Genomic DNA, 13,289 nt, shown 5'->3' with positions numbered 1-13,289 from the left:
CCAAAGGTAGATTAGCTCGAGTCCTTACAAGCCACCTATTGAGCTCCAATAGGGGCGTACCACGTGGCACATAAATACAACAACAATAGCAAGTCTCCCAACACCTCCCACAATAATCAAATAAATTTATAATAATATTGCACAATTATATAATATTACAAAGTTTATAATTTTCTCAATAATCACCCAATTAACATGAAGTAACACAAATCACAAATTAAAAGTATGGTTACCTTGTGGCTTTTTCAATAAATTATTCCTTAAAATTTTCTCTCACCACAATTTTCACCAGTAATACAATCTACAAATAACATATTATTTATAAATATTAGTTTCAATTTTTGAAACTAATAAAATAATTCTAATAATAGAATTAAAAATATAACATAATTCCTAATCTCAATCTTAATACAAATCTATAGTTAATACTATTAAGTAAAATTTTTAACTCCTCTTTTAATTATCAATAAACATTAATAATCTAAAAATCAACTTCTAAACTAATTTCTGTTATCAAAATTTTCTTTTTATTTCATAAATTCGTACCTAAAATACCCAAAAATTAAAAATTGAGTCTCTAACTTAGAATCATAATCCTATAACCATAATAATTCATTTCTCATCCCAAATAATCATCTAAACCTCAATAAATCAACATATATTTTCAGATCTAGTTTAGAATTTGATCCATAAGCCACAAATTCAAAGATCATCAACAAATTTATACTCTAGAACATTTATTATACTACTGACAACCTCAAAAACCATATTTATTTAACATAAATTCATCCCTCTTCCAGATCTTAAATTTTCTACCACTACAAACTCAGAAACCAAAGAAGAAGGATGACTAAGAAAAATTTTTAGAACACTTACTTAGTCTTGAAAAGCTTAAAATCACACCCTAAATATCCTATTAAAAACTCTTACCTTAAAAATTTAGTTATTTCGCACCGGCGACTCGCGTTCTCTCTGCCTCAGCGCGCACGAAGGAATGAATGAAGAAACGAAGGAACAGGTGAGTTTTTATAAAAATTCAGTGGGTCTCACACATTTTTTTTATTATTTCTTCTTTTCTCTCTCTCTCTCTCTTTTATTATTATTATTATATACATAATGATTGTTGTGCGGCGGCCGAAAGCAATTTTGTTCTTCTTCTTCTTCCCCCTTTTTTTTAATACCTTTTCCCTTTTTTTTATTATAATAATAATTTAATAATATTTTTTTATTTTTTTAATTATTTTATTTTTTAAATTTTTTTTAAATTTTTTTTAAAATTATATCCTAAGTTAGATTTAATAATCATCTCTTACTAATTTTCTTACCTCTGAATATTATTTTTTTTAAATTTCTATTAACCCAAATTAACTATTAAAATTTAAATTGGGATGTTACAGACATAACATACAAGCACTAGTGAGATTGAACTCACTGTGCCACGTATTACGATGGAAGCTGCATGCATCGTGGTGCATGGTATAGAATTTTTTACTTAAAAGTTAAGTCAAATCATAAAAACAGAAAGAGAAGGAGGGGAAAAATGCATCTGAGAGGTGAAAAGGGCTTTGCTCTGCTAAGGCATCAGTTATCTAGTGATTGGGAGTCAATTTTGATTAATAACTTGTTGGGCAAGTATTGTATAGCCCTAAGCTTCATCTTTACCTTATTTTTATTGAATTTGATCGGTTGAGAAATCAAAATGGAAAGTTTTTTGGTGTTTTAATCTAAAAGAAAGGTTTAAAACGAGCTATCGAATACGAAACTAAGGTCTTGTAACTAATATGAAGTTGAATGGTTAAGTTTTAAAAATTTAAGATCAGTTACCTTAAGAAGTTAGGTTGAAAATGGTGAAATTGGGCAAATAAATGAGTTAGGAGATTGTTATAGTCATTTAAATAGCCTATAGGGCCAATGAATATAAATAATAGACTTATGGATTTAAAAGGTGTTAATTGGACTAATTTTTGTATTAAAGGATTCGATTTAGCCTAATAAATACTTATATTAAGTGTTGAGAATTGACCTGAGGACATTGTGTTGTGCAGACTCACACACGATTAGTGAGCAAAACCATAAATTAGAGATAAAGCAGCATGTGTTTTAGTAAAAGCAATATCATATGCATATACAAGAATCATTCTCATTAATCTCATCATGCTCATGTTCATACATTCTTGGTTTTACTTAACGAAGCAATCTCTATGCTCGAATTAGGACTTTCGGTCATATGAAACAGGGCCTACCATACCACTGTTTAGACCAGGTATCCTCTTCGCATTTGGTGGCCTCCTAGGTTCGTCATGGCGGAGTCAATCTCTGTACTCTGAATTTTCAAGACTTCCTAGTCTTACACAAAGTAGGACCACAACCCCTTACGCTAGTCTAAGGTATACTCATGGATCATTCATTATCCTAAGTCTATCATAGCGGAGTCAAGCTCTACGCTTTACATCTTTAGGATCTCCTAGGTCCGTTGTGGCAGAGTCAAGCTATAATGCCCTCAACGACATTACCATATGATCCTTTACCGCAATCTACTAATTAATAAAATCTCTTTAGAAAATATTAGGATCCCAATATAAAACTTTTAAAATCTTATAGAATCATTTAAGTTATTTAAAATAATGCACATTGGAAGCAATATGCAAAAGTGCATCAAAGACCATGAAAACATGTGCATTTCAATCTAATTGGGTCAAAACAGGGGCCATGTGCTGCAGCTCATGCCACATGCGCCGCAGCATGTGGTACAAAGACCTTAGCATCACTCTTTGTGCTGTGCATCGCGGCATGTAGTCCTTCATAGACACATGCACTGCAGTGCATGTATCAAAATCTATTGTCAAATTTCAGATTCTGATATGAACTTCAAAAGTATGCCGTTTTCGCATCCGATATCCAATTGTGGTGGTTCAAGCACCTGCACAAAACTTATTTTAAAATCTAACCAATGATGTTGGTTCCATTTAAATTTGATATCTTGTTTGAAACTTGGACACCTAAGTGCATTTTGATCGTTTTAAGTCAAAACTTGCCACTTGAGCATCACCAATAGAAACCAAAAGTCATTGGCTACTTTTAGGGCCTTGACTACATTTAAATGGACAATATACACCTGATTGACCAATTATATATACAATATAATACATATATGCACAATTGGCTTATAAACTGCCCATTACACACTTTTGTGCAAAAATTCCATTTCTTCAATTTCATTCATACACATGGCCAATTCCACATACATATCTCACATTCATCATTTCGTTACACATTATCATCTATTCACTAACCCATAATATCATTTCATCATTCACGTTTGTACACAAGAGACTAGGAAATCAAAACCACTAAACATTATACTCACAACATTATGCACATGTTCTAAATTCCTATAGTAATTTATACACATTCATAACTAACAATATACAAATTCATTACACCAAATTCTTACAAAGGCTTTAATGAGAGATATCAATTCAGCCAATGTCTTTTCCTTTTGAACCACTAGTGCCAGAACTTAAAACATATAAAAAACCACCGGTGAGATAAAAATCTCAGTAACTAATATAGTTCATCCATGTCTATTAACACAAAAAACCTATCAAAGTAATAAAAAAGCAAAGTATAGCATATATATTTGTCAAAATATAGTTTAACTTGTAACTTCCTCATATAAACCATTTTCACATTTTTTACACACTAATATGATCATTTATCTATCGATCCTCTAAAGCTCCCCAACATGAACTCATAGGCCCTATTGGATCAATCACTCATTGAACCAAGCACACTTTCGGTGGTAGATACACCCAACTAAAGGTAATTTATCATACCTATGGATTATGGTTTCTCTCATTTCACACTTTCGTTGACTCCTAACCGTACCCTAATTGGCACTAGGGAGTTGCCAGACTACCCGAATGTCCTATGGTAATAGTCCCAATATATGTTATACCAGATTACTCATGGTACTAGCTCATATAATGTTGCACCGATGTCCTATGGTGCTAGCTCGACTATATAGATTTTTCACTCACATGTCCATACACACACATTCCCACATATCTTGGGTGAAGTCTCACCCCTTATGGTCATGCTTTGTACACAAACATTCTACTGTTGTTCCACATACACCCACCATACACTTTAATATACCACATATACATATATATAAATATATCAAACAAAGTTTAGAAATCATCAACTTTTATTTCACAAATTTGATTTCATGCTAAAACCATTCACAATGCTTAATTATGCATAAAACTCATAAAAACAATAATTTCACATTTACTCTTACACATTTATAATAGTTAATAAATATAATAAACTATATAGTTACCTCAACCCTTCTATTCAATAGAAAGGGTTACTCGTATTCCACAACCTTATTCGAGTTTCCTTTACTATTCAACTTGTTGCATGTAAGAATCTACACAATTTAAGCACCCAGAGTCTGACTCTATCAACTAAAAGTGCCAATTATAACAATTTAACACCTAATCACTACCATTTCCCTTATTCACACTCGTTCACGCGTATTATAGCCAATCATCATTCAATACCAGCATTAACCTTTATCCAACCCAATTTGTCTCATTACTCTCTCTCTAAATTAGGTCAAATTGAGCCTAAAGTTTTAAAGCTCTATCGTTTCGACTAAAACTAGTCATGAAGTAATAGTTTAGTTCTAGAGAACTTTTCTATTACTATAAGGTAAGAAATCAACTCCTTCAAACTTTCAACTTCAATTTCTTAATAATTAACACTAAGAAAAAAGTAGAATCAGAGGTTAAGGTAGTACGAGACTTACTCGATAAGGAACAAGTCAGAAATGTCATCCTTACTCTTGATTTTGCTTGCCCTAGCAGAGATTAGCTCCTTCTTCATGTTTGACCCTCTAACTCTGTCTCTCCTTCTGTTTTTCATGAGTTGACACGAAGTCACTTATTAAAGTTCTGCACCATGCACCGTGATGCATACATCTTGCATCGTGGCGCATGGCATAGTAAGGGTAATCCTCACTATGCTCACACGCTCTACTTCGAGACTTCACTCTTCTGCTCATATCTGTTCATATAACATCCCAATGAGTCAATACAATACTTCACTATCTAGAACCTTAATCTTACATTAAATCACTAATTCATTCCATAATTAATAATTAATATAGGATTAAAAATTTGGGATATTATAGTTCTCCCCTCCTTTTAAGAATTTTGTTCTCAAAATTGAAACAACTATACTCACATATATACCTAAGGGAACAATTGAGGTACAGCTACCTCATTTTAGCTTTTATTTCTTAGGTTGCGTTACCAAAAGTCATACCCTTCCAGAACACTTTCACTAGTCGATTATTCTTATTCTTCAATTGCTTATCCTTCATGTCTACTATCCGATCTAGTTCTGCTCTGTAGGTCATATTCTCTTGCAACTCCACCTCTTCAGGCTCAATCATGTGAGAAGGATCTGGTTGGTACTTTTTGAGTTGAGATACGTGAAATATGTCATGAATCCTAGACAATTGTGGAGGTAAAGCCATTTGATAGGCAACCGGCTCGATTCTCTTCAAAACTTTGAACAAACCCATGAATCTAGAAGTTAATTTTTTAGCTCTAATCAATGTCTCAATTCTTGTTACTATTGTAACTTTCAAAAATATATAGTCACCTACCATAACTTCCAATGGTACTCTTCTACGATCAACATAACTCTTCCGCCTACTTTGAGCTGTCAACAACTTCTGCTATATTAACTCAATCTTTTGAGTGGTTTGATCCATAATATTAGGACTTACAATGCTTCTTTCACTCAACTCTGTCTAATACAATGATGATTTACACTTCCTTCCATACAAAGCTTCATATGGTGCCATTTGAATGCTAGAATGATAGCTATTATTATATGCAAACTCAACTAATGAAAACTAGTTATACTAACTTCCACGCAACTCTAACACACAGGATCACAACATATCTTCTAGAGTTTGAATAGTTCGCTTAGTCTGTCCATCAATTTGAGGATGATAGGCGGTATTAAACTTTAAAGTAGTACCCATAACCTTCTACAATACTCCTCAAAATCTAGACGTGAATCTCAAATCTCGATTGAAAACCATATCCTTAGGCACCCCATGCAATCGCACAATTTCTCGAACATAGATCTTCACTAACTTCTCTAGAGAATCATTGATCCTGATGGCTAGAAAATGAGCTGAATTCATCAATTAGTCTATAATCACCCAAATGGCATCGTGCCTTGATTGAGTTCTTGCTAATTCAGAGATGAAATCCATGAAAATGCTACCCATTTTTACTTAGGTATCTCTAATGGCTATAATGTTCCAACCAACTTTTAGGATCTTAACTTTCTTACAAGTCAAACACTAATTCAGTCACCCCTCTTTTCATTCCTGGGTACCGCCAGTAGTGCTTTACATCTAATCACAACAAACTTATATAGGCTTGACTCTCTAATTGTCTCTAATGGAGTTGCCAAACTATCGCACCTGAAAATCGATGTAGACAGCGTGCGAGAACGGAGGTTTCGACCTTCAGAATAAAAATTAGTGGAATATAAGTCACTACCAAAATTTTGAGAAAAATTTTAGGAAATTATTTAAAGGAGATAAAGATGGTCTGTGAAATCAAAAACATGTTAAGGAGTTGGTTAAGTGTAGGGAAGGTGTTAGGCACCCTACAACACCCGTTCGTAAGAATGGTTACCTAAAGTTTATTGTGCTAAATTAATATGGCTTTAAAGTTATTTTAATTATCCTTTCTCATTCACATGTAAGATATTGAAAAATGAAGAAATAATTATTTATTTACAAGGGAGGACTTGACTCAGAATCACACTCCGAGATCTACATAAGTTGTAATGGGGATCAAAGTCCATGTAGTTCTGGATTATAAATTTGTTAGTGAAAATATTTTTTAAAGAGAAATTAATTAAAAATAATTTATTATTTTGCAAATAAAATAATTTTTTAAAACTTTGATATGTATGGTTTAAATTGCCAAAAAGTAATTTAATTTTAATTATTTTCTCAATTTTTGAAATATACAAAAAAGGAATAGAGTTTAAAATTATTTTATTATTTTTTTGGAGATTTAATTGCTATACATGTAGAGCCTTATTGGCTCATATAATAATATAATTACTCTAAATATTTGTGAAAATTTCAAAATCGCACACAACAAAAGAGTCTAACAACTTAATTTATTTACTAATATTTTTAAGTAACAATAATAATTTTTTTAAGCACGTATATACATTTTTTTAAAAAAATCTTAATTGTCATACTTGTAAAGTTTTGTTAACTTATACAGTAATATAATTATTTTAAATATTTGTGGAGATTCAAAATTCTCACATAGTAAAGGATTGAATAATATTTTTTCAAAAAATATATTTTAATTTATTTCTTATTATGCATGTTTGTAATTTATATATTTTTTGAAAAAACTTAATCATTATATCTGTAAAGTCTTATTGACTCATACGATAATACGATTATTTTAGAAGTATATAGAGATTTAAAAATATTAATTAGTTAGTATTTTTTAAATGTTTATTATATTATTATTTATAAATTTTTTTTATTTGTTTACTATATAAATTAGTAATCGCAACATCTGTGAGAATTTATTATTCTACATGATAAAAGAATTAAACTAAATATCTACGAAGATTCTTCAAATATCACATGATACCGTGTAAATGTTTTTAATTAATTTAAATTATATTTAGAAACAGATAAAAAATCATTAATTTAAATAATGGGTCATCGAAACCCCTTTTTAATATATATAAATTGAATTTTCATACCTATAAAATCTCATTAATTTACATGATAGAAGATCATATAAATTCTTATGAAGATTCTTAAAATTTCATTTGGAAAATAAATAAACATGAATATATACTCTTATCATTGTTATCATCATTATGATGATTATATATCTTAGATTCAATCAGCTATTCAAAACACGTTTGAAAAGTAACATTATCAACAAATAGAATCCTTTGCGTATTGTTAGTTGCTTCTTTTATTAAAAACCTAATTGTTATTCACAAAACCACCTAATGACAAGATTATGCTTGCAAGGGATTATTACGAGGCATTATTCTAAATAAAACATTCATCACTTGTGTTGATACAAAACCAAAATTGAATTAACATCAATTTAAATTCAAGATAAATGGGATCACAATAAGAACCAAGAGTTAGAATTTGGTACAAAACGTATGTGTACAGTGTTGCATATTTCACTTTGTTGATCATTTAATTCATTTGCTAGGGAAGACACTTTTTCATAATTTGAAACAGTATAAAGTAAAAGCATTAATAAAATTTCATTTGTTAAGCTTAATCACAAACAGTTAAAGAGACTAAAATTTTGTAAAGGGGAACATGTTGCAGTCTAAAGCCAAACATATGCCTACCAAAGAAAAACTTCCTTAGACTACACACACACACATTTTTTCATACATATGTTCGACAAACATCATGCTCAAGACAATTCCAAGTAAAATTTTAAACAGGATAAGGTGCAAATGAAGAAGGTTATATAATAAAAACATTGAGACCATTCATAACTGATAGCTATTAAACCATGAGATGAACATTTTAAGAGCATTAATATAATCAAACTCTTGAAACAAAATTTCGTCCATAGACAATAAAGCTCAAATGACATACATGAGTAGATCTAATATTTTCTTGAAACATTTAATCCACACATTTAATCACACATCACATAAAATCTAAATGAAACACACATGTAGAAAATCCCCTTAAGGGATATAGAATTAATATCTTTCAAAGCTTTGCCTCCTTCTAGAAATCACTTTAAATCTCTCTTACCCTCCATGCTTCAGATTTCCTCTTAAAATTGACTTTGAATCCCTCTCGTACTTTCTTGGTTCCCCCTCTTCCCCTCTTGAAAAAAAAATCATTTTAATCTCTCCTTTATATGGAAGACGAAAATCATACTTGGATCGCTTGAATTTGTGAATCTTTGACGCGATTTGACTTCTCCTTTATCTGTAACCTCCTCCCTTATCTACTTGATATAGGAGAAGATAAACAAAATCACCATTTAAACACACTAATTAGTAATCAAACAATTTATTTAAAAAGATTTGGCTAAAGACTTGTTTGCAAAATCATCAAAACCATACCATATCAGAGCATAACATAGCGGAAGACAAAAAGTTGCATTCATAACGTTCATTGCTTGCCCTAAAAACCAAAAAATCATGTTGGAAATTGGGGACATGCACCACGGTGTGGTACGTGTGCCATATGGCACAAAACCACACGCTCAATCTTTCTGTGACATGCATCACGACGTGAGTGTTAAAAATTGTACCCTAGGGCCAATCATTGTACTATGCACATTGTTATTTAATGAGTTTCTCTTTTTTTTTTTATCATATCAATTGTATGTTCACTATGATAACTGTATCCTAGGACAAACTAAAGTGATTGTCTTAAATGTCTCTCATATCAATCGTATGTTCACTATGATAACTGTATCCTAGGACAAACTATAGTAATTGTCTTAAATGTCTCTGGTCGGTCATTTATGAGGGATGATAGATGAAACAAGACTAGTATAACTTTGATTAATTATAGAGATATAAATTAAAGTTATAGGCACTTGAAAGAGTACGAGGTGTTGGACCAATTGGTTATGAGAAAGTTGCAGGGTACAAGTCATAAGCTTATCTCATATGTAACTATATCACTAAGCCCTTTGACCTGAGATCATCATGGATTTCTACATGATGATCATTGAACTTTGATCTAGCAAAAAAGTCATCTTTGGTCGGACAATCATAAAGGCTATGATTGAGTTTAGTGATATTCATACAGAGGAATATGAGTGGTCAAGATAGAATTTGTCCCTCACATTAAGTGAGAGATATTACTGGGCCCCTTAATGAGTAAGACTGAGAAAATGTATAGTCATACTATAAGGAAAAGGGTTTTTCCAATGCTATAGTCAGTCCACTTAGAGATTGAGAAAGTAACGGTCAGGTAACGGAGAATGACAATTACATGTCTCACACTTGACCGAAATATTGTATAACAAAAGATATGTGATACGGTTGCATGATAGGTTATATTGGATCATCGATCTCCATGTGAATTGGGTAGTTGCAATGTCTTGCTAGAGGCCACTTGTGATTTGTGGGCTAATAGTGTAATTAGCTTACTGCCAACTTCATATGGGTCTATAGGGTTGCACACAAGAATAGCCCAACTTGAGCTATAATGTCCAAGTTCATTGAAACTGGAATATGTCTAGATTCAATGAATGCAATATAGGGTGAATAAATTTTATATATATATATATATATATATGAATGTTTATTTGATAAATATTTACATATATATTTATGTGAAATATAAAATTTGAAATATAAGTATATATATATTTTCAAAATATATATATATATATATTTATATGTATGTGTGTGTGTATCTGATATATATATATGTGTGTGTGTGTGTATATGTATATGTATATGATATATAAAATTATATATATATATTTTCAATATATATATGTATATATATATTCGTGTATATATAATATAATATGTATACGTGATATATATTATATTATATTATATTATATTATGTTATGTTATGTTAATTTTAAATTTAATTTTATATAATAGATTAGATTTAATAACTAATATGATATGAGAGAATATCATGTCAGTTTTATAATTTGAATTCATAAGATACATTTGAATTAGATATGATATCATGGATTAAATTTATGAGATAAATTTAATTTAATTTTTGTGGGCTTTTTAAGTGAAAGATAAAAACCTTAATCTATATAATATATATATATATATATAGATAGGGATGTGATTCATGAAGAAAGAGAGAGTTAGAAAAGTTCTAACGGTAAAAACACAATGAGAGCCACGAAACACCTTATAGAAAAGAAAACTAATATCCAAAGAAGAACAGACGTTGGGAGCGTTAGCACGCTATTTGAGTTAGAGAGCTATTCGTGTGGATACCGATAAAGGGAGTAGATCTATGTTGTCATCTCTTGAGATCTGAACTCTTAAAGAAAATACACCCCAAGCTCAAAGAATTAAAAGATAACTCTTCTATCCACCTTAACTTAAACGAGTTTGTTTGGTCCATATTAGGATAGCGGCTTTAAAATTTTAATCTTTTGCTGCACCTCCTTATCCAAAAGTGAGACAATATACATCGTGGCATGCCAGTTTGAAATTTTTGTTGTTATTTTGATAGCAAAATGATTAACTTTTAGTGTGTGCCATTTTCACATACGACGACCAATCGGAGTGATTCAAGTGCCCACACGAAGCTTATCTCATAAGCTAGCTAATAAAATAGGTTTGGACATAATCTAATGGTCTAATCAAAATTTAGATACCTGGGTGCAAAAAGTCACTTTTTTTTAAAATTTTGTGCACCCAATCACTCAAATTAATCCCTTCCTCTTATTATACCATACAAGCCCTAGAACTAAGTCCAAAAGGACCTAATGCATTTGATTAACCACAATATATCACCTATACACATATATATCGAAATTTGACCCTTTAATGGCCAATTTTTCGTATTTCTCAACCTTTTATAAAACAACACATTTTGACCCATCTTGGCTTACTTGGCCAACTTTCTCAACACATTCACATAGAATCACAACCATAACATATTTACTACTTAATATTAGCATCAGATTACTCATTTTATTATAATTTCACATGTGGGCTTAAGATTCACCGACATTTACAATGTTTTCAACACAAAAACATCAAAATCTTAGCCCTTGATTCAATTTACCACATATATACACAATTGGGCTAGGATTCCACAAAGTCACTACTCAAAATATGCATGCAATCCTATGGCAACTCATATACATAAGTTTTTAGTTCATTACACAAACTTAAAAGGGTCTCACAACTACGGCACTACTATGTCGGTCCAGACTTTTTTCCCTACCCTGATCACTGCTCTATCCTATAAAAATGTAACCACGGGGGCAAGATAAAAATTTCAATAACAGAATACCTCACTCTTATTGACTATCACATGCAACTATTTTAAAGTAAAGTATCATATACCATTTAATATAGCATATCATATATTTCATTTCAAATATCACTTATATCAATCATTTCATCACTTTTACATTTGTTTCACCACTTTTTCACATATATAACATATTGCATCACATAGCATGATCACTATCAACTAAATCTCCAAATCACCCTGACATGAAATCATAGGCTTACCTTAGACCAATGTATATACTTATTGGCCCTGAGTTCACCTTTAGTAGTAGAATCACTTGGCCAAAGGTGTTCTATCTTACTTCCAAACTATGATTTTCCCCAATACAAGCAATAGGGTGTCAATGACTATAGCACCATATCACACAAACATTAAGGAGTCTGATATCTCCAACACCTTACCTCAACAGGCACTAAGAAGATCTTCTCCAACACCGCACCTTAAAAGGTACTAAGTAGGTATAATTCTCCAACATCGTACCTCATTAGGTACTAAGGAGAATATGCCATATGGTTTTATCCTTACCTCTCTGTTTGGGTGAACTCCCACCCCTAAGGTCATGCTTTCTGAATCACATAGGTTCCAAATCACCACTTTATGTACTTTCTCACATATAACATATGTATATACACCATATGAAATCACTTTTTCCTTATTTATTTCTTTGATCAAAAGCCATTTTCATACAAAATTCATACAATGCTATAAAATATGCTTAACTCAAAACACTTTCATACACTATATTGCATACTCATATATAGTTACAATAAATAGTCAAACAAAAAAAGTTATTTAATTACCTCAACCTTTCTTTCATAGAAAAGTTACCTGTGGATTTGAACTACTACTATAGCTTATCACAGGTTTCTTTTCTCAACTGACAAGTTTCTTTTCTTTCATATGCCAATCTAAACACATTTGACACAATTTAGTCATTTGGTCTAATTTGACCAAAATATATATTTACAACTTATGACTATATTTAGCCATGTATTTTCTATTTATTCATCTTCTGTCTATTGCTACTCGATTATTACTTTACATCATCTCAATCAGTCTCATTTTACTCAAACTAGATTTCCAACCTAAAATCTCTCTTCCTTAAGGCCAAATTGAGCTTATGGGTTCCAAGCTCTATCGTTCAGCTTTAAACCAGTCGTAAAGCTCTAATTTAACTCCTGAGAACCTTTTTATTACT

This window comes from Prosopis cineraria, unplaced genomic scaffold, assembly GCF_029017545.1.
Source record: "Prosopis cineraria cultivar Desert tree isolate PC_DT_omini unplaced genomic scaffold, ASM2901754v1 PC6, whole genome shotgun sequence".
Classification (NCBI taxonomy): domain Eukaryota; kingdom Viridiplantae; phylum Streptophyta; class Magnoliopsida; order Fabales; family Fabaceae; genus Prosopis; species Prosopis cineraria.
This window is presented reverse-complemented; position numbering follows the sequence as displayed.